This window comes from Pelophylax lessonae, assembly GCF_965119305.1.
Source record: "Pelophylax lessonae genome assembly, chromosome: 8".
Taxonomy (NCBI): Eukaryota; Metazoa; Chordata; class Amphibia; order Anura; family Ranidae; genus Pelophylax; species Pelophylax lessonae.
The window spans coordinates 77409380-77428297 of NC_138775.1; the positions used below are offsets into that span (position 1 = coordinate 77409380).

Sequence of the window (18918 nt, forward strand, 5' to 3'; positions counted from 1 at the left end):
GTATGCAGATCAGAAGCTTTGACATTGTGATTCCAGGTATCAGTATCTTTAAAAAGTATTGAAGCCACAGTCAAGAGGACTGCCATGATAGGTCCTGTATATTGCCCACTTAAGCCCCGTACACACGAGTAGAAAGTTGGCCGGGGAAATTTCGTCCGACGACCGAGCTGACGGTTTTCAACTTGTTAGTATGGTGCTTCCGACAACCGACTCCGACTTTTCGGCCAAAAAAATCCTGGTGTGCAGGCTATATCATTTTTGTCGACCGTCAAAACACGTCCGATTTTCGTCTCATTAGTACAGATTTCAATGGGGAAAAATCTTATGAGCAAGACCAGGCATGCTCAGAGATGAAAGAACACAAAGAAAGCAATCCAACATATAACATCACTTCTGAAGTAGAATTCTGTCGTACGGGAAAATTTGTGTGCAGTCTAGAGCACATTCCAACCAACAGACACCACTCTGGACAAAAGACGGACGACCAGTCGGCGGAAATTCGTTGCGTGTGTACGAGGCTTAAGTGTTTCCTTTAAAAGCACTTTGTCACTGGCAATAGTACGTTCTGGGACAACTAGTTGCTGAACTATGTAAATTGTGGTTCACAGCCATTGAAGGCCTCTCATTGCTTCTCACAGAAAGAGTAAAAGGAAGTATTACAGACATAAAATTATGTTGTCGAAATGTAGCCTCCTGCAATCCTGTGTGTGAGGAAACAAGACCCAAAAAATGGTTATTTCTCTGCAGAGGCGCCCATGTGGAAGTGAATACTAGAGTGAATCTTTTACATCAAGGATTGATCTTTATTGATCATGAAATACACATAAATACCATCAACGTGTTTTCTGGTGCTAACACTGACCACGTCATCAGGAAGGTGTAGGTGAACACTTTAGGGCCGCAAAGTGGCTGATGTGAGCATTGGTCCTATATCACTTTTTTAATTGATGAAATGCAAGCAACTGATGAACTTTATATCCCTTTTTCTCTTGCTTCCTCCCTACTCTTTGGTCCTGCACTCATAGAGCAAATTGGGCAAAACTCTGAATAGAATAAACTAAGTGAACTTTCTATATTATTTTAGAATAGAGTGACTTAGTAAAATTCTGAAGGGTCCACTGCTTCTATTAGGAAAACATAAAACTTTTCTGGCTATTGAGTAAAGAGCCGTACTTACAGAATGTTTTTTTCAACAGCTTTAATAGCATACAAGGGCCATAGGAAACTCATTTAAAGTCTCAAATCTTTTTATCTTTACATTTTTTTGGGCCCCCCACATTTTATGATTTGTCACTGATTGCTGCTGGTGATTCCTTAACCACTTGCCGACCGCCGCACGACTATTTACTGCGGCGGTCAGCCCCTCACAGGCAAAGCGACGTAGGACTACGTCACTAGCCTGTGAGGCTCTAGGGAGCGAGCGCGCGCCGCCGGAGGCGCGCTCCCGCTCGCTCAAGGACCGCCCCCCGCGCGTTTGCCCGGTGGACCCGATGTCCGCCGGGCACTCGCAATTGTCAGTTACAGCGGGAGAAAGGCAGGCGGCTAATGTAAACACAGCCGCCTGTCATTCTCCCCTGTGTAAGAATGGAGATCATACGGTTCTGCTATGTAGGACCGTTGATCTCTGTTCTTACACCATTAGCCACATCCAATCACAGTTAGAAGCACGCCCCTAGGGACACACATAACCCCTCCCTCTCAAAAAAAGTTAACTCCTTCCCTGCCAGTGTCATTTTTACAGTAACAGTGCATATGTATAGCACTGATTACTGTAGTAATGTCACTGGTAACCCCAAAAGTGTCAAAAATGTCAGTCCAGGGTCCGATCTGTCTGCCGCAATGTCACAGTTCCACAAAAAAAAATCGCAGATCGCAGCCATTACTCGTTAAAAAAAAAAACACCAAAAATGACAAAAATCTTTCCCTTAGTTAGTAAACGCAATAACTTTTGCGCAAACCAATCAAAATACGCTTTTTGCAATTTTTTTTACCAAACATATGTAGCATAAAACAAATTGGCCTAAAATGTTAAAAAATTTTGATTTTTACATTTTTTTGGGGGGAATTTTATATAAAAAAATTGCAAAATATTGTTATTTTTGCAAAATTGACGCTATTTTTTTGTTTATAGCGTATGATCAAAAAATTGCACAGGTGATCAAATACCACCAAAAGAAAGCTCTGTTTGTGGGAAAAAAAGGACGTCAAACTCGTTTAGGTACAGCTTCGCATGACCGCACAATTGTCTGTTAAAATCACGCAGTGCCGAATCGCAAAATAGGCCCTGGTCAGGAAGGGGGTAAAATCTTATCTTATGGTGAAACTGCTGTTTCCTGGCCTCTCCCCAGTGCTTTGTGCTGGTAAAGCTCAGCACAAACAGACTTTGCATTGCACAGGAACAAATGGGTTTTTCTGACCAGGTCTGTTATTGATTTCTAAAATGAGAGTACTGGCTATGCTGCCTATAGAACTACACATCGATATTTCCACACCTGTACAACTGCTGTATTGAAAATTGGGATTGCTAGTAAAATGCCTGTCTGGTGATATATCTGTTTTTGTAACTTCTTTTGAACTTTGAGTATTAAATGGCATTGGGCCCCATTTACACCAGAGTATTTTGGAAGTAGAAGCTCCAAAATGCTCAACAATCAAAATCCCACGGGTTTAAAATGTGCCTACTCACACCTGAGCATGGTGTCGCTTGAAGCTTGAAAAAGCACAGGAGCCTCTTTTGCACTATGAGTTTCAAGCCTTTTTCGCCCCAACAGACTTCAATGGGAGTGTTAAAAAAAGTGTGAAGACCATGCAAAACTGTGTGTATAATAGGTTTTTGTCCCCCTAGTACCTAGATTTCTATTGGATAAAAATAATACCAGTAAAAAAGGGTCAAGCATCAGACGCCCGCAAAAACATTTGAAATGTCTGTGAAAACTCAAAAAATGCCTATAAAATGAACGAAGACAATCTGCTCAACTGTGAATTCAGCCTTAGTGCTGTAAAGGAGAAATATGACAAAGTAGTCCTGAATGCAAATAACATTTTTTTTGAGCGGATGCACCTCAAGGGGCATGTGATATGAAACTCTGACTCCTTTCCATAGATGAGGGCAAAAAGAGGCATTCTGTCCACAGTGAGCACACTGTATCTATGATTACTTAACTGCATGAAAAAAAAGTAAAAAAAAAAGCAAAAAAAAAAAGCACTGCCATCAAGCTAGAGGGTAGTCTTTTAAAAGTTCAGGCAATCACCAAGGAACAGATTAGGAATAAATATTTAGCAGTCTTTCTCAGCCTTTTTACCCTAGAGTAACCCTTAAAGAAACAATTTTCAGGTCTTGTGGAACCCCTGCAAAAAAACGGTTCATCAGGGGATCAGTGGGAAAAAGGCCCCCTTACATTAGAGGTCAGTGGGAAGAATGCCTCCCTTAATGACAGCTAAATAGATCATTGGTGTCATGCATGTAAGCAGGTGCTTGTGGGATATCATTGAATCTACTATTGTATGAATTACTCTGTGCAGCTATGTAGAAGGGGGACCCCCCCCCCCATCTGGGTCACCCAGCTGGGATGAACCTGGGCAGCCTGCATTAGTTGGTTAGGGCTGGACTCTGTTTCATGCACAGGTGCTGTTGAACTGTGCTGCTGAATCCTCAGGAAAGTTTCATTAACCATTTGTGAGCCTGATCTGAAGTTATTCAAAGGATTGCATGGTGCTTCATGGTCTATCAGAATAACAGGGCCTGTAAAGAACACATAGGGTAGAAGAGGAAGGCCGAAACCAAAGGGTAACTCAACAGGAGTATTAGGAGAGTAGTTGCCAGCCAGCGAGAAGCTGTACCAGGCTTGGGTGAAAGGTCCTCCAGGGGTCAGTATTCTGGCTTGCTCCGTAGCAATTGGTTCCCAAAAAGTATTCAGAACTAAAACACATGATAAGGAGTATCCAGCCCTATAGTACAAGGGAGAGAAGGAGTTAATTTAGTGCATGCATGAGGTCCATGCTATGTGCACGGCAGGACCCCATTCTGTTACTGGGAGCCAATTGGCTGGACTGGGCATAGGTTCAGCATTGTCCTCATTGCAATATTCATCTGGCGAAAGTGTGTGGTGATATGGGACGGTATGCTTCATAGAGGAACAACTGGACACAGTTTACAGCTCATCTTTAAGACAGAGTTCCATTGTAATGTTAACTTTTACATGAAAGCAGACTGCCTAGTGTCAGACATTGATGAGCGTGTGCACGAGAGGAGGTACCCCTCATGTGCAGGATGAGTAGACCCCACCCACATGCAGTTGGCTCTTCCAAGTGGTGTTCGCCTCAGAACTATGTGGGCACTATCAAATGAGAGGTAAATCGGCCTCAGCTCAAGGAACCTCTAGCAACCACTGGAAGAACCATAAGATTCCACTGAACCCTGGTTGAGAATGGCTGATTTACAGACTAATCCATTACACTATTGTGCTTTATAATAGGGAAAAGGAAAATCAGGATAAAATAAAGTACATCACTGTAACCTAGGGTGCAATTATAGGAAGTACAGGGGTCCAATAGCTTCTAGGCCCACAAGGTAATATAAATAAGGTATATCTTAAGGTTGAATTTCAAGTATGGCGATTTTTGCATAGTTACAGTGAGTATGCATGTGCCATACCTGAGCGATCCCTGTGGAAGCTCTGAAACACTGTAGTAGGTACCACTGTCAGAGACAGGACAATGACATGATCTCTACCTTGTCCAATCAGAGAACATTTTGCAATAGTTAAGGCTTTGCTGAGAGCCTTACTGAGTGCTATAGGACCAGAGCAGAGAGCGGTGACTAACAGTCACTGCTCTCTGTTCAGTGAATACTGAAAACTGAGTGATCAGCGGTCATGTGATCCTCATTTCTTGGGCTGGCGGGGGACAACTGGAGCATCTGACCAATGCTGCAGCTACATAGGTGAGTATGAATGGTTATTTTTTTAAATCCTGCACTTCTCCTTTAAGGGTTGATAATTAGCAATATATTAAATCTTTTCTGGGGTATAGCTATGCTTTATTTCCAGTCTAGGTGCCCTGAGTGTAAGTACCAAGTATACTTTAATTCCAGGTCTGTAGTCAACATATACACTTTATTACCAGTGCAGCGGTGTACATCATTCTAGTTGGACTTTGAAGCATGAGGTGAAATTACAGTCTATTTACATACCAGCACTGTCACGGGACATCAATAAGGTGTCTATGACTGCATTCCTCTAAACAAATGTACATAATAGTTAGTGAACAGTAGCTTCACAAAACTGCAAGTATTTTGGTATTTATTAACTAAATTAAATGAATGGTGTCAAATCTAAAACCTTTTTACAACATCAGGCAATATTAAAAGATTGGAGTCATGCATGGTACACGAATAAAATAAATAGACTAGTTAAAGAAAGAAGTTACTGAATAGCCAACATTTCTCCATTCTGGTTGCCTTGCAAAACTTGAACTGCATTTGATTTAAAATGTTTAAAAGAAAGTCTACTACCTATCATATCACAAGTGAGCAGAGATGCTAGAGGGATGAATAATGTTACTTATACCTTTAATTGTCTGTATCAGTGAGATTTCCTACTACAGTCTCTGGATCTGACCCCTTTAAAAGAGTCACCTCACTGATTTGTCCAGTTGGGTAGGCGGAACTCCCCAATCTGTCCTTAATGTGCCCATGATTCAAGGGAACATTCATATGTTGTGGCGATGCCCCAAACTGACTCGGTACTGGACAGTGTCTCTTTAGAGCTGAACTCTAAATTTAGCAAATACTGTCTAAATACAAAAAGATGTGTGTATTTTTACTTGATTATTAGTAGGGATGGGCGAACGGTTCGGCCCGAGCATGAGTTCGGGCTGAACGTTGGCTGCTCGCCTCTTCGACAAACACACAAATTATTGGCTCGTTTGACCGTTTGTTCGGCTGGCCGAATGACCACAATGCACTGCACCGACGCACACTGCATTGGAAGCCCTGATTAGCTGAAGCAATGAAAGCTTTGTCCAATCAGGGCACAGAGCACTGTCAGAGCCATGATTAGAGAAAGTAATGATGACTCTATCCAATCATGGCTCATTGCTCTTAGTCCCACCCCACACTATATAGTATAGTATTCTTTCAATAGCAGCCATTTAAAGTGTGATATCGGCATGGAGAAATATAGAACAGGGCTCAGTTCAGTGCTACTAGAGAGTTAGTGTGCTATAGTTTGCTATTCTGATTCTATTGTCAGTGTAGAATATCAGTTTAGTGTGTATATAGTGATAGTTCAGTCAGTGTAAGGATCCTTTCACATGGTCCGCTGTGCGGTGCGGACCGTTCTCTGCTGAGTAGGCGGATGACAGCTCCGTCTCTGCACTGTGTGCGGAGAGGGAGGTGTCAAAGCCCCCCTGCTCTCTATGGAAGAATCGGATGCATTATAGTTCAGTGCGTTAGTGCACGTTTAGCGCAGTATATTTATGTGCGTTATGTGCCATTTAACGCTGTATATTTAGTGCGTTACATGCCATTTAATGCAGTATATTTCTGTGCGTTAGTGCTCGTTTAACACAGTATATTTCTGTGCATTATTGCACATTTAATGCAGTATATTTGAGTGCATTACGTGCTATTTGCTGCAGTATATTTCTGTGCGTTAGTGCACGTTTAATGCAGTATATTTCTGTGTGTTACTGAAAATTTAACACAGTATATTTCAGTGCATTATGTGCCATTTAACACAGTATATTTCTGCACGTTACTGCACATTTAATGCAGTACGTTAGTGCACCTTTTACTCAGTATATTTCTGTGTTACGTCTATCCTAAATCTGCAGAAAAGACACCAGAATTTATCCAAAAAATCTCTAATCTTGTTCCTAGTGCACTACATTGTGGCCTCATCATACAGACTGGCTCCTCAAGCATGTTTAACGCAGTATATTTCTGTGCGTTATTGCACATGTAATGCAGTATATTTGAGTGAGTTATGTGCCATTTACTTCTGTATATTTTAGTGCGTTAGTGCACATTTAATGCAGTAAATTTCTTTGCGTTACTGAACATTTAACGCAGTATATTTCTATGCGTTAGTGCACGTTTAATGCAGTATATTTCTGTGTGTTACTGCACATTTAACACAGTATATTTCAGTGCATTATGTGCCATTTAACACAGTATATTTCTGCACATTACTGCACATTTAATGCAGTACGTTAGTGCACCTTTTTTAGTATATTTCTGTGTTACTTCTATCCAAAATCTGCAGAAAATACACCAGAATTTATCCAAAAAATCTCTAATCTTGTTCCTAGTGCACTACATTGTGGCCTCATCATACAGACTGGCTCCTCAAGCCGTTGTTTACAAAATAAAGAAAGCTTGCAGGGAATATTTAATTTTTTTTTGGCCTTAAAATGCAATTATTTCTGCAGCAGCTTCTATACACAGTACAGATGTGCCACTTTGCAGGTAGACTAAGGGAACCCCCCAGGCACTATATTGAAATAAAGTTTTCATTTTTAAATCTTATTTCCCATTTTGATGCTTTCACTTTAAGCATCAGTAAATCACTGCTCATTTAAAAATGAAGTTTTTTCCAAACGTTTTTCATTGATACATTCCCCCCAGGGCAGTACCCGGACCCCCATAATCGTATGCCCAATTTCTTGCATATACGCCTTTAAAATAGCCACTTTTGATTTTTACAGTTCGGGTCCCATAGACTTCACTTTTGCAATGTTCGAAAGTTCTGGTGCGAACCGAACAGGGGGTTGTTCGGCCCATGCCTAAATATTAGTGTGCTTTGTGTATTTCTCCAGATCTGTAGAGTAATCCTGTGTGAAATGTTGCCTCTGTGCAGGAGCTCCCTGTAATAAAGACTGATGACTTCAGCTATTAATCCTTGTGCAGGGTGACTAGTCTTGCCTCTACCCTCTAGTGTAGTTTTCTACAGGCAGCCTGTGGTTGGTGTGGTCTGCCGGTTGCCTCCCACAGCTCTGCATTCTGCACAGGCCATGTACAACACAGTAATGATGTCACCACTTCTTTTCAAAAGTTAATATCTGAGGCCGCAGAGGTATTTAGTGTACATCGAGTGGATTTATAATCTCTGTGGCTACTGAGGAATATATTTATATGAAAGTTTTTGTGATCAGAGTTCAACTTTAAGACAAAAGCATTAAATTTATAACATTTTCTAAAAAGCTGCTTAAGCTTTTCATATAAGAGAAATTTGCCTATTTGACAATATAATGTACAGTATGTCAAACTCTTGTATTCAGCCATAAAAATCTTGTGTTCAACTTCGCAATGATCGTATTCTTATGCACCTATGTGCTTGATTATTATTGTATAATAATGTGCTTCCAGCTGGTACTAATTGGTATAAGGAAAAGCATGCAGGTCATTAGGTAATATTGCCTAATAATTGCAAATGCTTTGACCTTGATGAAGTTCCAAAAGAACAGGGATATAACTCAACGTTACTGGCATGCTGCCAAATGTCAATGTACCAGCACAGGCGAGCATACAGAAAAGTGGGATGTAATCATTTTGTGGTATATGGTCAAAGCAGTCCAAAATAATAGCAGAAGAGACAAATTTCCTGCAATTGTCAATAGAAACACGGGTTTTTGATATGGTCCCATGTACATGTCTTAAATCCTTTTGCATCCTTTTAAAAATAAATGACAGAGAACCAAACTGTTTAGCACAGGATTTAAACTTCCAGAAATATGTGGACAAACCACCAAAACTGTAGGCAGACTGAAATTGTATATGAAGTTCGCAAAAAAAAAGCTTTCTACCTGAACTTGTGTAGAAGAAGACAAAAATGGCTTCCAATCTCAATTTAACCTCTGCAAAATTGCCTCTTAAGTTGGGTCCAGACTTGTGAAGTGTCTTAATGCATGCAAACTAAAGCATGTTACTTCATGCGTTATCATGTGTTGTGTTAACGTTGTAAAAGGTAAAAGTTTTTTTTTACCTTAAATGATAATTTCACCTTTAGTAACATGTTACATGTTATACCCATATTCAGGGTGTAACACGTAGAATGAGTGTGGGAATCCTCTCTCCGCACTCGCTGTCACAATTCCAAAGCAGCGTTGCTGTGTGGGCATCATTCATTCACAGTGATCTGTGAATGAATGAATGAACAACAAGTCCCACCTGCCACTGCGGCAGACCACTCGTACTTTTCAATGAACAGCAAGAGCGCTGGTGAGCGCCATTGTAGTTCATTAACTCTTCCTGCTATTTAGTAACTGTCTGCCCATATGGGAGATATGGACAGACAGCCGTACTGAGAGTCTTCAGGAGCCTGACACGGCTCCCGCGGCCTGCTGATTGCAAGTGCAACACTTTATTTGCAAAAAAATGTGTATTTACTATTTTTTTTAAAGTAAACTTATGCTTTAATGTATTGTCTGCTTTATGGTAAAAAATGTTTCAAAAGCTGCTCCCCCCCCCAACCCCCCCTTAAACATTACCTGAGCCAAATCCCGATCCAGCGCTGTGCCCATCTGCAGCAACTTTTCTCTCCTCTCTCTCTTCTCACAGGAGACTTTGGCAGCAGCGGGAGCCATTGGCTCCTGCTGCTGTCAGTCAAAACCTGTGAGGAATGCTAAGGGGGCACTCGGAGAAGAGGAGGAACCAAGAGTTCCAGTGGGGGGACCCCAGAAAAAAAGAGGTTTGGCACCCATTCTGTGCAAAACAAAGCAAAAAAAGCCTTTACAAGAATCCTATTTATTTTGAATAGGCTGCCCACACACCTAACTGCATCCAAAACTACACCTGACGCTTTTTGATTCAACACAAGGCCATTACCACAGCACAACAGCGTGAACCTCTACTTAAAAGGGAACTTCTAATAAGAATATGAAGGCTGTGCTCCTGAAAGTGCCTCACGGACATTTTTACAGCTGCTGTTTTTGGTGTCATACGTATCTACAGACAATAAATGCCCCAGCATGTTATGCTATATGTTCATGCACACATAGGCTGTTATCAGTGTTTTTTGCAGGGGCGTTTTCTGGCTGCAAAAAAACCCCGAAGTGGGTTTTGAGTGGTGTTTTTCAGCTGAAAAAACACTCTAACGTCGATAAATGCTGATAAACACCAAAAAAACGCTGCTAACTGGAGTTTTTTGACGTTTTTGATTCCGTTGCTTTTTTTAAGCCTGGGTTCTGTTTCGAGGTGTTGTTCATGGAACATAGCCTGGGTTCACACTGATGCATGCTGAACACCGCATGTGATTTGCCTCAAAAACATACCGCATTCCGGTGCACATCACATGTGATGTCTGTGCGATGTGATTTGAGCCATATATTTTGTATGACTCAAATTGCATCACATTTGCACCAAAATGTTGTAGGACCCTTTTTTCCCTGCACCTAAATCTTATCGCATGGGCGTGAACACTCATTCGATGCAATTCTGGCAACCATTGTCTGGCAAGCATTGCATTGTGGGAAAGTGGGTGTTACTAAAACAGCAGAGGGGTGATTTTTAGCTAAAAACGCCAAAAAACGCTGAAGAACGCCAATGCAAAAAAGCTGAACAAAACTGAAAAACTCACTACAAAGCTGCTGTCCTTTTAATAATGTCCAGTGTGCATGAGGCCTTACCTGGGTGAAGTGAAAGTTATGCACTTATTCAGGTAATCCGTCCTCCGGTCCCTAGGGGCACTGTGCATATTGCGTGTGACCATTTCCTTCGCTCTCTTCCCCCTTCCCCCCCTTCCTTTTTAAGGGGCACTGCAGGTGTAAATGAGGCCTTATTGCAACCCGTGTGCCATAAAAAAGTTATATTTATAAGATGTTACGGGTACATTTTTAGGTTAAAAATTATTCTTTTTTTTTTTTTCAAAAATATTTTATTGAATTTTCCAAAACAAAATAACAGAGTTAACATGGCCTCTAGGTACAAGAGGGTAAAACCGGAAGCAATTAACATGCCTGGTAGAACGGAAAAGGGGGGGGAGGGGGGGAGGAAAGGAGGGTAGAAGGGACATTGGTGTACACAGAGAATGCTACTGTAAATCATACAGTAAAATTGAAGGACCTTTGGCTCCCCTCCCATCTAGAGGAGCCAAGGGAGTCTGGTGAAAAGATCTACACATTTATAGGTAGTTAGTACAGGGCTATTTCCTGGAATAAAGCACTTATTCAGGTAATTCGTCCTCCGGTCCCTAGGGGCACTGTGCATATTGCGTGTGACCATTTCCTCCGCTCTCTTCCCCCTTCTCCCCCTTCCTTTTTAAGGGGCACTGCAGGTGTAAATGAGGCCTTATTGCAACCCATGTGCCATAAAAAAGTTATATTTATAAGATGTTACGGGTACATTTTTAGGTTAAAAATTATTCTTTTTAAAAATTAGCACAAAGAACATTGCTTACACTTATTGCAAAGTGTCCCTTGTGCTGCTGGCTGCTGACTGTCATAATTCTGAAATGTAAAGTCCTCTGCCCTCACATACCCTGCAGCACTAATCTGGGACCTGTCAGAGGCACTCACCAAGAGTGTTGACTATGCCCACCCTTTCTGCCCCCTCCTCCATTCATAAAGCTGTACTATAGCTTACATGGATGACAAGCGATCTGCCACCTGCCCTTCCTTCATAGAGCACCTTATATTCATAGAAGCTACAGTACAGCTTCTATGAATGGAGGAGGGCAGAAAAGGCCAGGCATAGTTGGCACTCTTCATGGGGGTATTACCCTATCAGAAAATTAAAGCTGCGGAGTATAGCAGCAGGGCACAGGGCTTCGAGTTCAGCTATGACAGCCAGCAAAAGCAGAAGGGACACTTTCGCTTAAATGTAAGCAATGTCCTATGTGTTCATTTAAAAAAAAAAAGCATATACAGTACCTACACTTAGGCTTTAAATATAACACTTTTATTAGGGGTGTGAAAGAAGGTTTCAACTTTTGTTAGGCGTAATAAAAAAATATGTATGGCTGCACAGCATCCCCTAATGGTAAAATATGATGCTTGCAACAGTTAAAATATATAGAAAATATGTGATAAAGAAAATAATTTTTTTTATTTGCAACTAGCACTTATGCTATGAGGCTCTATTTTGAGGTACCACTGAGATAATGACTATAACCGGTGCTCTATGGGTTGACATTACAATGAGTGGATGAATTGCAAAGCATATTGTCTGCCCAACATTCCAGTAATTCTTTTTTTTTTTTTTTTGGTATCGAGATGGTGATAAAGATGGTGATAAAGATGGTGATAAAGATGGTGATAAAGATGGTGATATTGGCAGCTCCACACAGGTGTTAGTATGTTATTCAAATCATTACCACCAGTAATGTGTTTTGCAACCTGGAATATCCTCTCACCTTTATCAAACTGTGCTCTTGACCAATCTTCTTCAAAAATATATTTAATTACATAAAAATCTTTGGCATGCCATCCTGGCCCTACCCTTTCCCAGAAACTATATTGGAGGTAAATGACACCTGTAAAGTTTTTAAATCTGCAGCAGAATTGATATTTGTTTATTTTGTGTTTTTTTTCTGGCTTTTCTCCTGCTCATAAAAGTTGTGTATCCATATAAGTGCATTGTAAAATACTGCAAGGGGTACATGTTATAATTGCAGACAAATTCAAGATGTGCCTAACACTGGGCTTAGCACTCCACCTGCTGGTGAATATAAATACTCTTTTTATTTATACTAAAGTACTATTCCAGATTTGGATAAGCCAGGGAAGAATTAGTTTCTCTTTAATTTTCTTTTTGACCCCAGATTTTTTTCACTTATTGTTATAGGGACAGGAAGTGACATAATAAAAACACCACCTACAGCGTATAGCTAAGGTGACCAGATTTTTCAAATTAAATCCAGGGACATTATTTACATTTTTTTTGGGCAAATGGCACTGGACTGCATAATACACAGAGCGCTGGGCACAGGACTGTGTAATGCACAGAGCGCTGGGCACCGAACTCCATAATACACAGAGCGCTGGGCACAGGACTGTATAATGCACAGAGCGCTGGGCACAGAACTCCATAAACCACAGTGCGCTGGGCACAGGACTCCATAATACACAGAGCGCTTGCCACAGGACTACATAATACACAGAGTGCTGGGCACAGGACCCCATAATACACAGAGTGCTGGGCACAGGACTCCATAATACACAGAGCCCTGGGCACAGAACTACATAATACACAGAGCACTGGGCACAGGACTGCATAATGCACAGATCGCTGGGCACAGGACTGCATAATACACAGAGCGCTGGGCACAGACTGCATAATACACAGAGCGTTGGGCACAGGACTGCATAATACACAGAGCGCTGGGCACAGGACTGCATAATACGCAGAGTGCTGGCCACAGGACTACATAATACACAGGGTTCTGGGCACAAGACTCCATGATACACAGAGCACTGGGCACAGGACTACATAATACACAGAGCGCTGGGCACAGGACTACATAATACACACAGTGCTGGGCATAGGACTGCATAATACACAGAGCGCTGGGTACAGAACTACATAATACACAGGGTTCTGGGCACAAGACTCCATAATACACAGAGCACTGGGCAGAGGACTGCATAATACACAGAGCACTGGGCACAGGACTACATAATACACAGAGCGCTGGGCACAGGACTACATAATACACAGAGTGCTGGGCATAGGACTGCATAATACACAGAGCGCTGGGTACAGAACTACATAATACAAAGAGAGCTGGGCACAGGACTGCATAATATGCAGAGCGCTGAGCACAGGACTACATAATACACAGAGGGCTGGGCACAGGACTCCACAATACACAGAGCGCTGGGCACCGGACTGCATAATACACAGAGTGCTGGGCACAGGACTGGATCCGGGGACAAAACCAGGTACAGACTTGATCCGGGGACAGTGTCCTCAGTCCGGGGACATCTGGTAACCCTACGTATAGCAGGAATGGGAAAGGTCAGAAGTTTTAATTGCTGTCTGTGACTGTGGAAATTTGTTCCCCATTTCTTGTCCTGGTGTCTCAGACATCAACATTGAGGGGGAATCTCCCAATGAAGTCACGGACAGCAATAAAAACATGACAATATTTCTAAGACCTCATTCAGATGAGCGTTGACATCAGTAGACTGGGAACAAATGCCCTATTTGTTGTTCTCTACACTCCAGGTGCTACTGGGAAGCAGCGGTTGCACAGCCATTGATCCCAATTTGACAACTGTGTGGGTGTGAGTAAGCAGCCCTGAACGCAAACAGCAAGCGGCATTTGGGGCAGCTCTCTCGCACAACTGTCAAATTGGGATCAGTGGCTGTGTCCGTGCAGCCGCTGCATCATAATAGACATGCATGCACCCTATAAAACAGGACTTTTAAGGTACCAAAATATCACAAAATAAATAAAAAAAAATAAAATCAACAGAAGTTGATTACAGTATACCTATTAAAACATTACATTCAAAAGTATGGTTATAGTCATGTTGCTGAAGACATGTATATAGCATTCTCAATACATAAACCCCAGATACCTCAATTGGCTGTAGATAAATATAGATAACATTAGATGTCCCTTTGTTTTGAAAAAAAGGTGAAATGGGGTATCATACCAGAAATTTGATACATACCAGTTGCATACACATATTTAAGCTACATGACTGTAATGGTATTTTTTAATGTAACGTTTTAATGGATATACTAACCTTTTGCGTAAGGCAAATTTATGCAGTGCATACAGCAACTAGGCTCATGTTCTCTTTGATCATCCCTTTTGTTTTAAGTTCCTCCTACTGTTAGGCTCAACCTAACCATTACCACCGTTTGCTGCAGACTTGTTTTTCTCGTTCATTCCAATACTTCCCAGGTCTTTCATAATCCTAGTCATGTTCACATTTTGTGACGCCGTTTTGACTTTTTAATTATAAAGCCAGGCAGATTACTTGGTAAGGGTCTTGCTAGTTTTACCTATTCTTTAAATGTCTTAGTTTGTAATAAAGAGTTTCTATCATATTTCAGGTTGTCAGTAAAAAAAAAAAAAAAAAGAATAGACCTGTCAATACATCTTTGGTCAGGAAAAAGTTGTGGCGGTTGACAACCCTGGCCCTTACTGAGTTTTATAGCTGCAGGCTTTGGTGAGCAATTCACTCTCATATTTCACAGCAGAAAAAATCTTTCAAGTAGCTCTCTCAGTAGCTCAGCTCCCTCTGCTCCTCCTCTCAGTTGGGAATTCAGCAACCTTCAAGCCTCCTAATCTCTAATGTACACACAAAGCAAGAGCTCTGGGTAGAGGAAAAGGGGGAACTGAGCTGCTGAGATTTAAACAATTTTACTCTTTGGGGAAGAGTTGCTCCAGAATGCTGCAACTATAGAGACCAGTCAGTGCTTGTGTTATAGCTTATTGAAACTCAAGAATATGTACATACTTTCAAAGGTTTACTTTATAGAAGACCTTGCACTAAAATGCAAAGTCCCTTATTACATACTGCCCATTCCTATAATGCAGTATAATTGTACAAAAAGAACACATGTGGAGAAAAGTTAGAAAATATACTTACTTTACTCCTGACTTTTCAGTTTGGAAGGTAAATATATGTAGCGCCCTCCAATGTAGGTGCTAGGTAAAGTATAGTGGGCCTTGTCTGCTTATCAGCAGGGCCATGTTTTCAGCTAGGCTGGCATGTGTTCCTAGGTGTGCATGTTGTGTTGGGGATTCTCATTTGGCAGTGGAGAAAAACTTTATAAATGTGCAAATAATGCAAAAAAAGTCCAATGATGTATCCACGTGAATTTTTCGGCACTTTTTATTCATGTGGATACATCATTGGACTTTTCTTTGCATTATTTGCACATTTATAAAGTTTTGCACATTTTATCACGTATATAATATATTTGCACCATTATTGCATTTGCACTTTATACGTTGAGCATCATTGTGCGTTTTTGATCTGATATTTATTAAGATTTATTTTATGCTATATTTATATATTTATATATTTTTGCTAGTCGTAATTTATTTGCGCGACACTATTTATTTATTTGATGGCTGTCTCTCCTCCTGTCAGGGCTGAGCTGAGCTGCAGTATGGATCCAGGTGTGCTGAGGACCAGCGGAGCGTTGGGGTCGAGTTTCAGGAAAGCAGTCGTGAGTCGTGAGTACTGCAAACTGCCCCTGGGGGTCTGCCTAGCAGCGGAGACCACTCCGGAGAAGGTCAGAGGGATCCAGGAGCTAGCTAGTCGGTACAGGAATATAGAAAGGGGGTGCCAGAGATTACCCTGAAGAGTAAAGGGGGTGACAGCGGTTGGGCCCTGAAGTGTAATGTGTCAAGCATTGCAGCATCATTGCTAGTGGCTACCTCAGTCAGAGAAGACTACAGGGAGTAGTGCACAGGAGTTTTGAGCTGTGAGGAAGCATCAGAAGTCAAGTTTCAGTTCACAGACAGCAAGTCAGGTTTACAAGCACCAGTAAGCGTTGGTCGGCATTCAGCCGGCGCCAAGACAGCACTAGGTGGCATTTTTCTCAAGTGTCCCAAATTTGCACCTAGTTGAGCCAGAGGAGTATCCCCCTCATTCCCTTCTCCCAAGCTCCTACAATAAAACTAAAAACCAAAGATGCCGGACTGTTCATTGTTTCAGATCTCACACTTGGGCAACAAGCTTAAAGCGGTTGTAAACCCAGGAAAAAAAAAAAACAAAAAAAACAAACCCTGCAAGACAAAGGAATAATGAGCTAGTAAGGGAAGCTGAAGGTCCGCCGGACCTTCAGAGCGCATGCGCCGCTCGTGCGAGCGGCTGCTTGCACTGCAAATATCTCCTAAACCGTGCCGGTTTAGGAGATATTAATTGTACCTACAGGTAAGCCTTATCATAGGCTTACCTGTAGTTAAAAGTTAAAAAAATCGTGATACTACCACTTTAAATGTGCTGTCGGTGGTAACGGTAACCATGGCAGACCCACATCAGGCCCAATGCCTGGAAATTCTGCTACAATATTTTCTAACCTTTCTCTCTTTTTTAAGTATACCAAGGGTTTCTGTATCTCTGCTCAGATACATAGTGGGAATAGAAAAACAATTTGCATATATGCTATCTAGGGAGCCACAGCACTTTTCTTTTCCAAGGTGCCATTTGTAGCTCTAAGTCACCAGTTTGACTTTAAAGGGCATATACATTGTGGCAGCAATAAAAAAGAAGAAATTATAGAAAAATGTTACATACACAATATTATCAAAAGTATTGGTGCGCCTGCCTTTACACGCACATGAACTTTATTGGCATCCCAGTTTTAGTCCGTAGGGTTTATTATTGAGATGGCCCACAATTTGCAGCTATAACATCTTCAACTCTTTTGGGAAGGCTGTCCACAAGGTTTAGGAGTGTGTTTTTGGGAATGTTTGACCATTTTTCCAGGAGCGCATTTGTGAGGTCAGACAGACTGATGTTGGACAAGAGGGCCTGGCTCTCAGTCTGTGCTCTAATTCACCCCAAAGGTGTTCTATAGGGTTGAGGTCAGGACTCTGTGCAGGCCAGTCAAGTTCCTCCACCCCAAACTCGCTCATCAATGTCCATATGGACCTAATTTTTGCACTGGTGCGCAGTCATGTTAGAACACGAGGGGGCCATCCCCAAACTGTTCCCACAAAGTTGGGAGCATGAAATTGTCCAACATGTCTTGGTATGCTGACACCTTAAGAGTTCCCTTCACTTGAACTAAGGGGCCAAGCCCAACCCCTGAAACACAACCCCACACCACCTCCACCAAATGATTTGGACCAGTGCACAAAGCAAGGTCCATATAGACATGGGTGAACGAGTTTTGGGTGGAGCAACTTGACTGACCTGCACAGAATCCTGATCTCAACATGACAGAACACCTTTGGGATGAATTAGAGTGGAGACTTAAAGCCAGGCCTTCTTGTCATATCAGTGTCTGACCTCACAAAGACAGTTCTGAAAGAATGGAAAAACATTCCCATAGACACACTTATAAACCTTGTGGACAGCCTTCCCAGAAGAGTTGAAGCTGTTATGGCTGCAAAGGGTGGGCTAACTTAACATTAAACCCTAAAACTAAGACTGGAATATATATATATACAAAATAGTGCAGATGCACCTTTGCACCTGCGCACAGGATTAGCCAATCAAATTAATGTGTAACAAACAATGTGAAAAAAATCAATAAAATAATGTGATATAATAGCAGTTGGAATGAGCGGCCTGTCTAAACAGCAAACAAGTAGTCTACAGATATGGAAAGAAAGAAAGAAAGAAAGTAGACCGCGCTCATACATCAAAAAAATATATATACTGTAACTGTATATCAAAATAGATTAAACATATGCAATGTGAGATAGGTGCTCCTAATTTTTAATAAACCATTTTATGACTACTACACCATGAGAGGTTATTATATCTTTTACATACATCCTCATCTGGATATTTCCACAATATAATCGATGGCTCCTATACATGGTATCTAAAGTGGGAACTCTATCTACCAGAACAGCACATCCATTGTCGGCTACGATTGTTGGCCAAAAGCTGTTTTTGACTACCAGTAATGGGGGTGAATTTCATCTGGTGAGTGGTTAGTGTATGTAGATGTCGGTGGAGGAGTGGATTATCTCATGAGCACGGGTGGTTGTTTTTGCAAGCCTTTCAAGGAAGATATTAATTTAATTCATTTTTGGGACTTTTTCTGAGCATCTATCTCACATTGCACATGTTTAATGTATTTTTGATATATATATATTTTTTTGATGTTTGAGCGCGGTCTACCTTCTCTCTTTTTTTACATAAGGCTGGAATGCCATTAAAGTTTATGTGGGTGTAAAGGCAGGCGTCCCAATACTTTTGGTAATATAGTGTATGTTAAAAACACATAAGAACACCACGTGTATTAACAAAGGATTAACCTCCCCAAATAGACACACA

The 18918-nt window shown here is 41.4% G+C and overlaps 1 protein-coding gene across 1 annotated transcript in view; it reads right to left on the reverse strand.

Moving 5' to 3' along the window:
* The window catches only part of SYN2 (synapsin II), a 462275-nt gene that overhangs the window by 34800 nt on the left and 408557 nt on the right, over positions 1-18918 (reverse strand). The gene's annotated exons all lie outside the window — the stretch shown is intronic.